Here is a 17,462-nt window from a genome sequence, read left to right on the forward strand (position 1 = left end):
GCTTTATGAATACAGGCGCAGACCTCTATCAGCAATCTCACAGCAGACCTTGGGCTGAGGGTCTGGGACCAGATCCAATCTTATTCAGTCCTGCGAGGGTTGAATTATTCAAGGGGGCAGTCTGTTTGTGTTGGAAAAGTGTTCTTATGGCCTTGGTGATAAAGCAGAGGTGTCAAGTCCTTATCGTGCAAGACTTTAGTCCAATAGTTTTTTTTTCAGTTATTTATAACAAAGTCTTCCAACTGTGGGGAGGGTTTCAATTAGTTCAGTTAATTTCCAGAGTCGGACAACTCTGAATTAATCCAATTACACTAATTAGGAAATGCTCTATATCTCCATGCTGCTAACCTCTGTGTTAACAGTGCACTTTATATTGTATACTGTGAAATTCTGGTAGAGTATTTACTTTGCATATGCCAACCATTGAACTTTGCCACTTTGTATTTATGTCTGTAAGTCAGTAAAGTGCCAGCCGGTAGTTATTTCACTACCAGTAGCTTATCTCGTAGGTTGCCATATTTTGCGCCTGTTACTTTAGCTTTTTTTAAAGTTTGCTGTCGTGAAGATACCGACTCACATGGCAGCTTGCAGTACTTTGTGATTTGAGAGCTATATACAAACAGTAGCAAAGTAAAACAGTGTTGGTTGTAACATTAGCCTTACATTCGATCCATCAGCAAGGTTGGTGGAATAGTCTGAAAGCAAACCTTTTAATAGTCCTTTTCAAACATTGCGTGTTAGAATACACAAAACTCTCAATGACGTGCAATACATTTAGTTTCCAGTGTTGCTAATCTACTTCCAGGTAAAAGAAAGTCAACAGCACAATACAATGACATTTATACTTTTTTTTTTTTTTTTTTAGCATGATAAAGAATAGCATAAACAATTCACAGCTCAAATCAGTATCTGAATGTCCTGTTAAGAAATTAGATTTTTTCTACATCTTAAAGCAATGCATGCGATTTATAGACAGATGTTTGGCTGCTAGACATTTACAGATTGGGGAAATTGTAAGAATTTTTTTTTATTTTAATTTTTGTCGGTATCCCTTTGTACAGAGTGCGTTTCCGTCCACTAGAGGGCGCATGTGCCGCGTTTCTGCCGCTGACTCACGGCATGTCGGTCCACACCGCACGGTCTACTGTGACGCGGAGTCACGCTGCAGTGAAGTCACCGTGTGCGGTGGGCACCCAGAGATCTTTATGAGTCATTGAAGCTTTATTGTATTTGGCTTGCTAATTCCCTGTCTTAAAGGGGAAGTGGGTCATATCTGAAACCTGTGTTGCTTTGCACTTAGAATGAGCCACCTGGCCTTTTCACCGATTGAAACGATGAACTGGTTGAACCTGAGCGGTGAAAAGCAAGGCATTATGTCAGCATTGTTTGTTCTTGCTCTTTGAGCCCTGTTGACTCAAAGATTGATATTCTTTTATTTGATATGCTGTGCTGAATAAGCAGCCTATCATACATTCCCATATTGCAACTATAAATATAATGGGCTTTGTATCATGTTGGGTCCACCCAAGTTCACATCTTGGGCATATTCAGTAAGTTGTACTTGTGTTTTTCTCTTCCAATTGGAGTTTTCTTGAAACATCTTTAAAAACCTTAAGGTATGATGTCATAGATAACGTTGTATTTGGAGGGTAGCCTGTTCATAAAATGTCAGTTGCATTTTGAAATGAGAGGCCAGGGAAATGCGGTACACTCGGTTTACCAGTACTGTGGCAGCCGGCTTGTTCTGATCTGTGTGGGACTGAAATGAGTCCTTGCCAGCACAGGTCGGTCCGTCCTGTTCCACGTCATGCTTCTCTCTCTGAAGTGGTGACATCACCGCGGGGTCACGCCAGTCTGTGGCACCGGTTTGTCTGTAACCGGCCCTGTTGTTACTGAAGCCTGTGCCCTGCGTGTGCGCACACTCCCTACAATATGGCTTAAGGGATCCTGTTACATGTGTCCATTTTGGCACTGGCTCAGTTCTGATCAAAAGTAGTCTAAATCCTTTTAAAACTCACCTCATTGGTTTAGAATTTCATGCGCGAATGGCAAGCGAGAGGAGCGTTCCTCTCTCGAAGGCTGCTGGGAAACTCATGGCTGCTATTTCGGGCTGCGGCAGGAACAAGCAGTGCTAATCAAATCCTGTCACGGTTAGGTCAATCAGTCACTCGCTCACTGAGTCGCTGAATCACCGACTCCCAACTCCCGAGTAACTCATCCTCTCACTTGCTCTGGTGACTCGCCTCTCCCCTTCCTCCCAGGTAACTGTGGGTAGCTCATTCTGTCCTCCCTAAGCAACCGTACCTCGCTTTGCCCCCGAATGGCCGTCTGCAAGGCGGCCACGTGACCAGTTCAGTTCCTTTGTAGATGGGACTCCCTCGCACAACGTTAACGTGTCACCATGGTTACAGACCTTGGAGAATTGTGTCACATTTGTGACCGCCCGTGCCATCGCCTGCCTGCGTCTATCCCAGCCAGCCTAGCAGGACTTCGGCAGTCCTGTTATTATCCGCACGCACTGTGTTCCTCTTTGACGTGAGATACACGCCCGAATTGTTCATCCGAAAGCGGACGTTAATTGTTTGGTCTGTCGGCGTGGGCCCTGCGAATAAACTGCGCCGCCGGTGATTTGAACAGGCGTGGCGTCTCCCGGTGACTAACCGGGCCACTTCTGTGTGACATGCGTGTCCTGAATGCCAGCGTTGTGGGAGTGGCATCCGGAAGCGTCCGTCAGCCACATCACACGTGTTAGTCATCAGCGCTGTCTTTCAGTTTGTGTTTTGCATGTCTTTGTAAATGTGTTACCGCACTGCCCTCTAGTGGCCGTTTGTGTAAATCCAAGGGCCAGGAATAAGTGTGCTGTACTGTTTAGGTAGGCTGAGTATAGAAAGACCTTTAGTGTATTAATGCAGATTTATTATTCTTTTATTTTAACCCCTTATTGAAATTGAATACACTGTGAGGTATTGAAATATGAAATTATCAAGATCAGAAAAGTGAAAATCTTTTGTGATGGTGCATGTATAGATTAATGCCCCTTTCTTATATTGCAGTACATTTGGGATATTTAAATTAATTATTACATTTTTGATCTTGTTTTCCAAAAGACGTACATATTGACAGAATATTTGAGTATTTTTCAGTTTCATAAGGGAATTTACCCACAAGTTTATAGTCTAGATCGGTGGTATCTCAAGTATACCAGGATTTCTATAAATTATTCATATATTCCCATTAACTCCCATGGAAAGCTTCCACCGCTGAATATTCCTCAAAGTCTGCAGCTCTTCTCGCGCGAGATGTGAGAATTTGGATCTCTTTTTGCTTGGCTGCTAGCCGTAGGTTTGAGGTCATTTAGGATTCTTAATGTGGTCCAGGGTACCCACTGTGGTTTTTTTCATCGCCGATATCTCAGTCGATGAATGCATTTCAAAACTTTCTTCTTTCATTTCTGACACAATGCACATATGGCTGGTTTGCAGTTGCTTTGTCAAACTCTTCCTTTATCTATGATAAATGCCCGTATTTCAAATAAAAGAGCGCAGTAGTTTGTCATTACGGAATGGGCTTTGGAATGAGCGACAAAGCCGCAGAGTGATAATCTAACAACTGGGTTTTCTGTTTGAAGCCTTCGAAGCCACAAGGAAAGTAGTTCCAAAAGAACAAGTGAAATTAGTTTGATTAGAGTGACATCTAGTGGTGTGTAAAATAACTGATAGTGACGCTGATCCAGCTGTATCTATTCTCTACCAGAACAATTGGGTGGGTCTCGTGTTTATTTGACCCAGAAAATGAAACTGTGACCTAGATTATCTTTATCTTTCTTACTGTTTTTTGTATGCTAATCTCAAAATGTCAGCTTTCAATATTGGGTCTGATAGAAGTGAAGATAGTATGTGCATGTTAGCAAATGACTGATTTTACTATCAAATTAATTCCTGAAGCTGTCCAGGTTAGGGCTGGGCGATATGGACAAAATCAAATATCACAATTTTTTTGACCAAATACCTCTATCGATAATGTGGTGATATTGTGGGGATGACTGTTGGTAATTTCACAAAATTGCACAATGAGATCTTTAATAAATAATCATCAATAATGCCATGTAATAACTAAGTGGGTAAAGGCAAATAATAGAACAGCTAGAACAGTCAGGTAAGTTCAGAAAATAACATCACTTTACTGTAATGCTGCCTTTAAAACCAGGAAAAGACAACACTTATGCCATATCACGATATTCAATATACAAAATCCCAGACGGTATCGATATAATATCGATATATTGCCCAGCCCTAGTCCAGGTTCAGTGGCTTGTTCAAGGGTACAATGGCAGTTCCCCCAGCCGGGAGTGGAGAATACAGACTTGGAGTTTCAAGCCCACACAGTAGGCTAAATTGTCCAGTGTTAATTCACCTCCAACTGAGTTTACATGAATCCACTCTGACCGTAGTGGACTCCTATAAGCTGTGTAAGAGTTGATTTAGCACTGAACATTTTTTTTGTGCAGTTCTTAACAATTATGCTCCACTGTTGCCCCACTTAGGCTAGTAATTTTCCAATCGATAAGCTTTCAGGACTCGAGGGCGCACTGGCGGTAATATGCTCAGCGTGTGGCTATTAAAGTCCAATGCTTTTTCGCCGTCTGAGAAATGCGCAGCTGCATGGGTAGGCCTGCTTAATCACAGGAATCACCGCGGAGAATTCCAGTCCGTCTGTTCCGTTTTGATCGTTTTCCGTACGGTGTGCGTCCCGGGTCAGCCTACTGAAACGCCGAACCTCGAGGGGAGACGTAAAATGCCTAGTTTATGCTCGTTTGCCTCTGCAGCGACTTTCCCGTGTCGTGGAAGCTTTGTGAAAACGCGCGACTCCGGCTGGCTTTCTGTGGGGAGAGCGTGTGGGCGCTGTGGCCGTCACGAGCGGTCATGTGACTGAAGCGTGTCGCGTGTGGCCTAGAGAAAGCCTTGTGTCGCCTGAGGAAACAAAGCACTGTTTGCATGTAAATGTACACGCAGACACACACATGCGTATACACACCATATGTTAATATGTATGTGAAAACAATGTCATATATTATCAGTAATATATTTTTATATGTATATATACATATACACATTTTAATATAATATATATGTATATAAGTTTTTTAATTAATATAGTATACAATCTAATTTGTATATATATATGTATATATATATATATATGTATATATATATGTGTATATATATATATATGTATGTTGCTATCATATGTATTATACACTATATGAAAAGTATGTGGACACCCCTTGGTCTGGGGCTGTTTTTCATGGTTTGGGCTAGTTCCCTTCATTTCAGTGAAGGCAAACCTTAATGCAATGGCATTCTAGATGATTCTGTACTTCCGAATTTGTGGCAACAGTTTGGGGAAGGCCCTTTTTTGTTTCAACATGACAACACCCTGCACAGAGCCCTCAACAGATACCTCAACCCCATCAAACACCTTTGGGCTCAATTGGAAAGCCTACTGCTAGCCAGGCCTAATCGCCCAATCGCTCCCCGACTTCACCAATGCTCTTCTGGCTACATGGAAGCAAATCCCCGCAGCGATGCTCCAACATCTAGTATAAAGCCTTCCCAGAGTGGAGGCTGTTATAGCAGCAAAGAGCGGACCAGCTCCATATTAATACCCACATTTTGGATGATATGTTGGATGTCAGGTGTCCACATACTTTTGGCCATAATATATATATTATATATGTATATCGGCTTTACCTCAAAGTCTTGCGGCATATTGCAATTCCTGCTTTCAGCTTTTACCTGTAGATGGCAGCATTTAGGCAGTCGCTGCTTATGGAATCTGAAAGCACAACGGCAGCATGTGCATTTTTGCGTGCGTCGACGCTAAGCTGGCACGGAAAGATAAGAAGACACTCGTTGAGGGCAGCGAGACGCTTTGTTTAAATGTCGTGAGATATCACACGGCCTGCCTGGTTATCGACTCCCGCACTAGAAAGCAGTGAGAGCCCACGCTCAGTCTGACTCATAAAGATGTTTTAACTTTGCGGAGATGTCCACTTACGCGACGCTTCCTGTGGAGAGACGGGGAGAGGCAGATGGAGTGGGAGAGAGGGGCCGGGGTGCATCTGAACAATGCTTACACGTGACCCACAGCAGGGCTGCACTGAGCTGCGTGATCACCAATTATCCCTCTTCCTGTCACATTTAATACCTCAGAGTAGATGAAAAGACACACAAATTACCACCGCTATCCCCCCCCCCCATAATTTTTATCTTGACCATTGTCAAAACGTATACAGTGGGTTTGAGTATATATGACCATGCCGGTTATAAGACTAGACTGATCCCAGGTCTACATTACATTCTTTTGTTTTTTACATTTATTTTTACATTCACATTTGCATTTACATTCATTTAGCAGACGCTCTGGTTAAGACTTTTTACACTGCATCCATTTATACAGTAGAATATATACTGAAGAAATGCTGGTTAAGTACCTTGCTCAAGGGTACAACGGCAGAGTCATACCTGGGAATCGAACCTGTGGCTTTTAGGTTACAAGGCTAGCTCCTTACCCATTATCCTACACTGCCGCCCCAGATCTGACCCTGCGTGTTGTGCCGAGCTCGAGTCGTGAGTCACTTCCGCGCGCAGCGGCTCGATCGTTCTTCAGTTTACGTTGCCATTTGCATTAGCCTCTTAGCCGTTTGATTTAATTATTTATCGTGGTGGATTATTCCTCTCCGTTCCCCACCCTCAGGGCCCACTCGGTAATGTATTTTATTTTCCCGGAAATGTCTCGAACGACACTTCAGCCCAACTCCGCAATGTGAGGCAGGCTAGCCGAAGGTCCAGTGTGTAAGTTTTGCGCCTGCTGGCTTGCTTGCGAGAGGGTCTGGGTTTTGGGCTCGGACGGGGGCTTTGGTTCGAGCTTAGCAGCGAATTACCATTCTTTTCTTTCTCTTTGCACGAATGGCTGGTCCCTTGTTGACATCCAAAGGTAAGAAATTTTGTATTTTATGAGGCATGAACAGTGGTGCACTTCGTCCTCGAAAGACCGTGATTAATAGACGATGTAGGCTTTTTTGAAAAATCGGTAAATTCGGGAGGTGTAGCATGGCCCAGTCCCAGTTTTTGTCTGTCAGTCATTTTTAAGCGCATGTTTTCGATTTTCCTCTTTCAGGTTCATAATGCGTTAGTGATTGTTTTTAATGGTTCGGAACTGTGATTATGACCTAGAGGTTGCAGGTTCAAATCCCAGGTGGGACATGGCCATTGTAGGCTTCAGGTACTTAACTTGAGTTTCTTCTGCTATGTCCAGCTGTAGCCTATAACTGGACCGTGTGTGTAAAGCGTCCCTTTTTACATCAGTGCCGCGAATCGTATTTGTCAGAAACCATTTTAAATCTCTGAAGAAGAGAATCTAGAGTAAGAGACTAAAGCTGGAATGTGATTGAAACGCGAGGTGAAGTGTACATTTTCGGCCGTGTTAAGGATCGGCGCGTCCTGCAGAGCTGAGGCGGAGGTAGAGGGGGCGCTGGGCGCCCGTAATACAGCATAACGAGATCTTTGTCGGGGCGGGGGGGCGGGGGGGGCGTCCCGGTCTGCTCACTTACTGAAGCTGTGGGAGGAGAGCCGCCGCGGACCGGTTCAAACTGGCTGGGCTTCTTAACGACCCCCACGCCTCGTAACCCCACCCCCCCCACGTTACACAGAGAAGGAAGGGACAGCAGAGAGCGTGGGGCGGGCCAATGACATAAGAGCACATAGGTTAGAGAGAACACGCCCCTCTGTCCTTTCACTCCTACAGTCAGTCTGGCTGCTGTTCCCAGGCCCTAATGCATCCCTGTAAACTGAGGGAGGGGAGGGGAGGGAGGCGATCCTGTTCTTAGAGAGGCGGGGATTGCTTCCTTTTTTGCCGTTACCTGCTGTTATCGATCAACTAAAGCAGCTGATTAGCCAAGCCAACCTTCTTGGGGTCTGAGTTCATTACTTATCTTGGTGGGGGGGGGAACAAAAAGAAAAATCGGCAGGTTCTGCGGCTCTCCGGGACGTTGTGGAGCCTACGCTTTGGGGTTCTGCAGATCGGTCCCGCGAAACGGATGCGGGGCAGCTGATTCCCGAGGGACCGCTCCTGAAAACGGTCGCCTGGACCGCTCTCTCTCTCTCTCTCTGAGAGGGGCAGGGACCGCGAGCGCGTTCCCTGGGAGCGTTTATAACCCCGTCGGGCCCCGGCAGCGACGTGCCTGGAGGCCTGGAAGCTGGCCCCCGGCGGATTAAAGCCGGATTACGCCGCGGCTTCGCGTCTGACGCAGGGCCCCGCTAATCTGGGACATGCGCCGCCGCCGCGGCAGCCGTCCAATCAGCCCGGAGCACAGAGCGTGGTGTGGAAGGGGCGGCGTCGGGGGTTTGGTGGGGGAGGGGGGTAGCAGAAATCGAACAGGGGATCGTCCCGCTCTGGATCTGCGTGAGAAGCTGAAGCCCTGTGAGTGCGCTGAAGGCGAGAGGGCTGCAACGTGATTGGCTCTGCCAGCGAGCCCGGACAGAGTCTGCAATGCGATTGGCTCTGCCAGCGAGCCCAAATTTACACCAGCCTACTGAAATTAATAAAAAGCTTTCCACATTAAAAATAAGAAAAATAAATTACTTGAAGAAAGGCAGAAAGGTTATCAGTGTTATCAGAAGGGTTTGCATTTCAGATATCAAGTGAAATTCCGAAATTGTTTTGTAGAGCATCATTTCATTATTGCATGCATTTGAACTTACTGAAATTAAATGGAATTGATCCCAGCCTTGATTATAAGTGTGGTGCGGCACATGGTTTTATGCATTAGATAATTTTGTAATCTTTTGAAATGTCCATGAGATGTAGTATACTGACACATTCCGTGTCTGAGGGAGATTCTGCAATATTATCACATGTAATCGCTAACCTGGCAATATAGTGGTATCCGCTGCCGTACACACACTTTAAACATTCCAGAAAAGGTGAAAAAATGAGTCCATACAATCTGAATTCCTGGAGAGAAAAATGTATTTTGGAAACCATGGAAACATTGGATGCAAAGTGCAGTTTAGGTCTGTCGCAAGTTGTATCGATATGCAAGCTCAGATCGACAAAGCGTTGTCGTGTGTCATTTTTTCACCACGCGTTTCTAAGTGAACATTTAAAATGAGATATTCCCTGGAATAATGGAGGAATGTCTGTCATCTGACCTGGCGCATGACGAACGTCGGTCATGAAAAGCACCACCGTAGCCAATCACAGAGCTGCATAGGAATATCAGGACCCTGACCAACCTCTGGCTGCAGCTTCTGCGGTCTGGTTGTGGTTAATGACACTGAAGGAGAATTGAATTGCTAGTTAGCCATTAAATTGGTGTTGTAGTTGACCCAGTAGGCTACTGTATGGAATGACCAGATAACTAGCTTCTGAAACACAGCGTCATAAACGTAGTAACAAACATGGCAGCAACCAACTGGGGACGCGCAGCCCAACTGCTGTGAGACCTCCCATTTCCATCTTTCCCGATCAGTGAAGTACACATGTATGTGAAAACAAGGTAACCATATTCACAGTTACGGTGTGTCTCCAGCAGTCACACGCTGTGTGGAATGACTAGAGAATGGTTCACGTTTCATTCAAATGTAGCCTATCATGCTGAAACATGCAATAAAAATTATTTGAAACATGCCGACAAGCGGCGTACTGTACATACAACAGGTGCAGTGTTTAAGCTGACCGCTGTAAATGTCAGCGGGAAGTGTTTTGTATACAGTTTGGCTATTTTTACCGTGTGCCATCTCACGGCTACCCTACACCCCCCTCGTCGCCCACCGATGGGTTACCCTGACCCGCTGGTAGAAGGGGCACACGGAGCAGCTGCTGCCGTTTATGAAGGCCCAGCCCCCCCTCCTTCCTCTCACGCGAGGGCACCGGGCACGCTCACCGCCTCCGGGGCGGAAGGAGGCTTCGCCCGTGTCTCAGGGGCTGGAAGCAAAGATCTCCGCGGCAGGGGGGCCGGGGGGCTGGGGGGTCGGCTTCCCATCCCGGCCTATGCGCAGGGAGATTACAGGAACACTTCGCTGCTTCGGCCAATCGCAGGCCGCCGTTACCGCACGCCAGCATGGATTAGGGCTACGTCCTTGGGCCGCCCTTATCAGTTTAGGGTCTAAAGGCTACTTTAACCCCCGACCCTTGTGGTTATGGGCCATGGTCTAGGCTCACTTTCGCCCGAGACCTCACGTTTGAGGGTCACCTTTACTTTATGTTGCATGTTGAAGGGTTACAGTTGAAGGCCACCTTTACCAGAGACTTGTATGTTGAAGGGTTACAGTTGAAGGCCACCTTTACCAGCGACTTGTATGTTGAAGGGTTACAGTTGAAGGCCACCTTTACCAGAGACTTGCATGTTGAAGGGTTACAGTTGAAGACCACCTTTACCAGAGACTTGTATGTTGAAGGGTTACAGTTGAAGGCCACCTTTACCAGAGACTTGTATGTTGAAGGGTTACAGTTGAAGGCCACCTTTACCAGAGACTTGTATGTTGAAGGGTTACAGTTGAAGGCCACCTTCACTTTTAAGGCCACCTTCGGTTACGGTCAAGGGCCACCTTTGCTGTAACCGCACTGTTTGGTGTTATGGTCCAATGCAGAACTTAACTCAGCAGGCAGCGACCGCGAGGGCGTTGGTCGGTCGTTTATCCGAAATCCGTCCCCTCCAGCGACGCGGTGATCAAAAGAAACCAACTCATCCGAAAAACGGGTCACGGGGTCTGTGGTCAGGGGTCAGAGTACAGGCAACCCAGAGCCGTGGGGCTTGTTTTCGGGGTGGTAGATTTTCACTGTATGCACATAACCGGGCTATCCTTCCTCCCTCCCTCCCTCCTTCCCTCCCTCCCGTGCGCCACCGTTCTCTTTGTGTGGAAAGCCAGCGTAGCCGAAGCCAGTTTAAACCGGTCGGAAGGATCAAGGCGTGCGAGCGGCAGCGTATACGTACCGCGGCGATGCGTGTCACAGTGACCCTCACCTGCCCCCTCGGCCCCTGATTGGCGGCTCTGAGGCCCCTCCCGCTTCCACGCCCTCTCTGCCGCGCAGAACTGGATCGCGCCGGTCCTCGCACCATTCAGACGGGCTCGGAATTAGGGCAGCCTGACGGGGAAAGAAAGCGAGCGCACTGATCACAGACCCATGTGTTTTGGGGGGGGGGGGGGGAGCGATGTACAGAGGGAGAAAGGGAGGATGGAGAGACCATTAAATGGATTTACAGAAACCCTGTTGTTGCCGGCTGGACAGTACACCACGACGGCCTGTACGAACAGCACAATGTCCTGCCCCTTAGGAGACTAGCACGTAGCCTATATGTAACAAATGCCCTTATTGGTACATCCGTTTCCTCATTTGCTGAAGGACGGCAATGTAGTGTAACAGTTAAACAACTGAAGGGGTGTGGGGGGTGGGGTTCACAAAAGGATTGTTATGATCCTGCACTTGTTTAACCATCAGAAGCCCCAGATAGAAATTGTGTATGATTCACAAAGGACCTGCAGTGGGTGGAAAGGACACATTCAAATTGTATTATTGACCTAAATATCAGTTCCATAAATTGCTAATTTTATGCTAATGCTAATGCTCATTAGTGTGTGTCCATACTTTGCGCCCAAGATGATTGCACATTACCACTCGCAGCGAGCGTGGATTTTTTTTCTAGGACAGCCTGAATTTAGTAACCCCGTAATGTGGTTCTTCCGTACAAGGACAACAGGCAGAAATTATTTGTCATTACAAGCTGAGTCATTCAGTGCTTGAATTGCTTGACGACAGAGATGACATTGAACCGGCCCACTGCAATTTGTTTTCCTTTTTTCAGTTATTTAGTTAGACCATTCCAGTAGCGATGTTTATTTAATAAATATCAATAATTTGAAACTGTCCAATTCAGTGAATCGAGCTGGCAGGTTGTCCCAATAAATATCGAAGGGATACAATTTTCTGGTCTGTGGCTGAATGGTTCCTTTTATTATTGTTATTATTCCGGCACCATTGTTTGTTTGCTAAATTAAAATGAATCCCTTGTAAAATGGCAGCCAAATTTCGAAGTCCATGTTACTAAATTGTGCGTCCTCGACTTCAGAAACGCACGTGAGCAAAACCTTTTACATCGCCTGTGCGTCCAGGGAAAGTTCGACCCGTTTTGAGTTAAAGGATTGAGTTTACCCAACTGAGATGAGGGACAGCCTCAAATTTCAACTAATACAGCAGAGAAGATACTTAGCATGACTCCTGATTTAAAAAAATAAATAAATAAAAAAAAAAGGATAAGAATCTTATAAAGGATGATGAATGAACTGTCATATTTCACAACCAACAACACGACACATTGTCACGACTGTGTCTAATTTCATTTTAATGATAATTTATTGATTTATTTGACAGGGACAGCGCACACTGATAGCATTTCTGTAGGCTAAATGTGCCCGAGTTAGCCAAGAAGCTAATTTTCAATTGCTCACAGTACCATTTAGACACAAGTGCATCATGGTAGCTTCATGAATCACGGCGCAGATGGCATTCGCAGCTTTTTGCACGATAGGCAGTACGAACTGGACTCTCTGCGGCTCCCTGACCTTGTAACACTGTACCCACGAGCAAGGTGTTCAGCCTGAACAGTCGCAGTAAATATACAACTGTGTTAATAGCAACATGATATAAAAACGTACGTTGTTATAGGTAAGAGCATCTGCTACATGGTTAAATGTAAGTGATGGCAGATGTTTAGGGAGCAGAGCCCATACTTTGTATTAGTAAGTATATATAGTACATATAATTATGTATACTGTATATATTCTGTCAGAAGTAGTGAGATTTTTTTTGTATCCGAGGACTTTGTCATGTGCCGTGTGGGGGGTACTTGATATATTTGACATGACAAAGGTTCATGAACACATGCCACCTCTTTTATTTGGTGTTTCTGTGGCAGTGGCTGTTTTGATGAGATATGCGCTTTGAGAAGGGAAATCATCACCGATTAGCCTGAGCTGACATTCTCAGAGACTTGGGGGTAGGAACAAGGCTGTAGACAACCGAAATTGCCTCTGTGTCATATGCTGTTAAAACAGTCAGTATACATGTCGCCTCTTTTCTCAAATTCTTTACTGAACTCTGAGGAAAAACAGAAGCCTGTCCTTATCACTCACGGACGAGCGTGCTGACAGCACTGTGTAGGGCGGGCGTGTTGCGTTTCGGAGCCCGTCGTGTGGGCTGGCTGATGCGTAACGGCCAGATGGCTCTGTGCAGTCATCGATTCTTAATCCCTGCGCGTTCCAGAGGGCGTGTTCGCCGGGCCGGCTCCGTAGGCTCCGCTGGAATCCTTTCCTCCAATCGCTGCGTTTTACGGGCACGGCCCGGGCCTGATGCGATGCCTCGCGACGGCTCGCCTCTCCCCCCCTGCCGCGCTCCCGTACGAGACCGCGAAACGTGAGGGGGGGGGGGAAAGCACAGCGCTCCCCATAAAAACCAGCAGTTTAATTCTAAATGGGCCTTCGAAGGAGAGAGGGACGGAAACGGCGTTTAAATGGTAAATGGACTGCATTTATATAGCGCTTTTATCCAAAGCGCTTTACAATTGATGCCTCTCATTCGCCAGAGCGGTTAGGGGTTAGGGGTTAGGTGTCTTGCTCAAGGACACTTCGACATGCCCAGGGCGGGGTTTGAACCGGCAACCCTCCGACTGCCAGACAATCGTTCTTACCTCCTGAGCTATGTCGCGTTTGAAAAGCGCGATGCGGAGGACGCGTCGCAAACGCGCGGAAAAGCGTGCGGTTGGGTTAGCGCCCCGGGCGGAAGCTGTCGCTCGCGCTCGAGCGGCCGCCGGAGCCGGGAGCGATGTAAACGGGCGTGAGCCGCCTCCCTCCCTCCTCCGCCCCTCTGATCTCCTCCGCCGCCTGACCCGGCTGGAGCCGCTTCGCCCGCGCGGCGCTCAGAGAACGCGGCGCTCCGGACTCTCCGCGTCGTTACCGTGACGCCCTTAGCGCTGTACCCCGAACGGGTCGAGGGTTCTCGCCCCTTGACGCACGGTGACCCACGCCTAAATTCGGCCCTGTGCGCGGGGAACCGTAGCGATCGCCTTCGTTTTGGTGGCATAGGGGAGGGTGGAGGGGGGGCGGGGCTTTCTCCTGCTCCTTACGTCACAGCGCAGATGCATGTGCCATTCCATGTGAAGACCGCTGTGGTTCCAGACAAAGAGGGGCAAGGCACGTGCAGATCGCTAGTGATGGGGAAGAGACGTATCCCCCTCTCTCTCTCTCTCTCTCTCTCTCTCTCTCTGTCTCTCTCTCTCTCTCTCTCTCTCTCCTCTCTCTCTCTCTCTCTCTCTCTCTCCTCTCTTCTCTCTCTCTCTCTCTCTCTCTCTCCTTCTCTCTCTCTCTCTCTCTCTCTCTCTCCCTCTCTCTCTCCCTCTGTCTCTCTCCGTCTCTCTCTCTCTGTCTCTCTCTCTCTCCCCATCTCTCTCTTATTTGCTCTCTCTCTCTTTCCCTCTCTCTGTCTCCCATCCCTCTCTCTCTCTCTCTCCCTCCCTCTCTCTTTCCCTCTCTCTCCCTCACTCCCTCTTTCTCTCTCTCTGCCACACCTCGTCCGTAAGAACCCGTCCCGGCCTTTCACGGCCTCTCCTCCCGCGGCGTCTCTGCTCTCAGCTGATCCTGTCACTATCAGGTTTCTCTGTGCCTCACTCTGTACCTGCCGCCCCTGCGCTTGACTTCAACCTTTAGCAGCACTCTGCACGGAACAGGCACTCACAGCGCGGTACGCCGGAGCCCCCGTCAACAGGCAGCTCTGGGACCCTTCGCCTTACTGTGGAAGTGGCACTAGGAAACTTGTTTAAAAATTGAAGGCCGTCCCTTCAAAAGGTTCAGTCTGAGAGACGCTTCCCTTTGGGCTGTTAAAAAGCTGGAGCGCTATCGCTGGCAAAGCGAACGACAGCCAAGGTCCATTTTGAGAAAGGCACGCGCCGTCGCGCGCTAACTTCCAGCACGGCGCGGGCTCCGAAGAGCAGCGCGGACCGCTCGCCAGCCGTTTTTTTCTTGCCAGCCTTTCTCTTCCCCCCTTCGTGTTTTCCGTCACGAACAAAGCCGGTTGCATAACGGAGCGTGAGGTGCGAATGGAAGCATGAAGCATGCAGCGGCTGCCCGGTTTTTTAAAAAAAAATTTAAATAACGCGTGCAGCGTGTTGAAGTTGACGCAGCGCGTCGGAGCACGCCGTACTGCGCCCCATGCAAACCCGCCGCTGCACCCTCGCAGCCAAAACAACTTAGAGAAAAAAGCAATAAGGAGTAGAAGGGAAATGCTGGCGGCAGTTCACCATGCTGCAGCGTCCTAATATCTAGTGCGGTGCCTGTCAAATGCACCAATCGGGAGCCTGATTTTTTTTACAGACCTTTGAAGGGCCCCTGGAGGCTGCCAATATGAAGGGCCCGACAGGCTCCGCCTCCTGCTCTCCTGCCGCAAGGACTGATGGGTACTCCCTTTGTCTGGAGAGTGCGGGACCACGCGATGACTGCAGCGCACGTTACATTTTTTATTTCATGTCTCGGAGGTGTGTGTGTGTGTGTGTGTGTGTGTGTGTGTTGCCTGTTCTGGGTTACTTATTCAATATAAAAAAGAAAATATATGTATTTTTTTTTAAATCAGTCTTGCAAGCATTTCGGACAAAGCCGGCTCAATGTCAGGTGTGTAGCCTATTTGCAGTAGAATCCAGTTCCAGGAATATAAGCAGGCCGGCCGCTCTGCTGCAGTGGCACCTCCGTTTCAGTCACGGTGCGACGCCGCCATTGGCCGGCTGCCTGGCGTTGGCTCAGCGAACGCGGTCGCTGAGGTCTGCTTAGGTTTGATTTGTTAAACCGATTAGGTTCCTCGTTAATTGCGCCCTCTGTTTTCCACGGCCTGAGCGCCAGGCCCTCAAGTCGTCGAAGCCGTTGAGAGTGCGACATTCTGTCATCCCACACCGCAGTACATCGTCCGCCATTGCACTGCGCTGATCTGCTAATCTGAATGCTTCGCTTCAACTTGCGGATCTGTTATGAACTAAAATGTACTTTGGAAAAGTATACGTATATATACAATTCAAAAAATGCTTTGTGGATATGACGGCCATGTCTAATATAATCCTGTTTGCCAGACCCCACCCCTGTTGTAAACACTTCTTGAAATCGTTTAGTGGCCACAACCATCCCTGCATCCTCACAGCTCAAATTTTGGGAACACTTTGGGGCCCCGACAGCATTCATGTTCAGGGCCAGCTGAACCTCAGGGCCGGGCGTGGCGTTTGCACGTCTCTGATCCGCGTTGAGTGAGGTGAGCCGCCCGTTACGCCTTCAGGGCGGGATTTGTCCAGCAGGCCACGCCCAGCCGTCAGACCTGGCGTGTGACCACACCGATTGGCCGCCTGATTGGCTGCCGGCGCTCGTCGGCTGTTTACAGCAGTGTTGTGGACTGAGGATTGAGTTTGCGTGCATCACAGAGAACTTTGAGAGCTGTCAATCAAGATTAATTTGAGATGGGTAGAACCTGGATAAACAGAATTGTGCAAATTAGTAAAGACACTAACACTAAACATTATGTAATATTAAGAAAGATCTATCGGTGTCTTAAGAGACTTCCATGTCCTTTATGAAAATCAACTGCTTGTCTCATGTTGATTTTACTGCATTGAAATAAGACCATAAAAATGTGTTTTATAAGACCTGAAGTAATTTGCAATCCACTTGAAATTGTGTTTTTTTTTCTCTGCCGAAAATGGTCTTAATAATAATAATTACATACATATATTATTTTATTTCAACTTGCAATGCTTTCTACCTAAGATTGCTTAGACATATAACAAATGCATCTGGTACACATAAATGAAAGCAGAATCTATACAATAAAGGCATTAATCTGTACAGCAGAGGTAGCGTGAGGTACCCAGACAGATCATGATCTACATAGTGGACAGCACTGCTTTAGAGCAAAGGAGTTGGGGGGAGGGAGGGTAGGACAATAATAATAACAGTACATTTAATTATTTATATAACATCCACATATATGTGAACGTGTGCTGCATGCATATATATAGGCTATATGTGTACATGTATATGCATATATATGTATAAATATATATATATGTGCACACATTAAAGGACTCTTTGTAAAATCCCCAGCCCTCTGCAGAGGAATGCCTCTGTAAGTGAACAGGTGTGATGGTGAAAAGAGTGCTGCTCTTTCACCGCGGACAACGTGAGACTGCCTCTCTCACGTCTCCCCAGAATACTGATGAGCCCAGACAAAAACCCCTGGGTCTCCTCTCTCTCTCTCTCAGATAGAGAAGGAGAGAGATGAGAGGACAGGAAGCAAAAGAGGAGGAGGAGGAGGAGAGGGACCGGGGGGAAGGCATGGGGGGCGAGTTCGCACGGGCAGTCGCCCATCACCGCGAA

General features: G+C 47.5%; 1 protein-coding gene across 1 annotated transcript in view; it reads left to right on the top strand.

Moving 5' to 3' along the window:
• The window catches only part of LOC135250506 (TSC22 domain family protein 1-like), a 48,561-nt gene that overhangs the window by 20,652 nt on the left and 10,447 nt on the right, over positions 1-17,462 (top strand). The gene's annotated exons all lie outside the window — the stretch shown is intronic.

This window comes from Anguilla rostrata, chromosome 3 (assembly GCF_018555375.3).
Source record: "Anguilla rostrata isolate EN2019 chromosome 3, ASM1855537v3, whole genome shotgun sequence".
Taxonomy (NCBI): domain Eukaryota; kingdom Metazoa; phylum Chordata; class Actinopteri; order Anguilliformes; family Anguillidae; genus Anguilla; species Anguilla rostrata.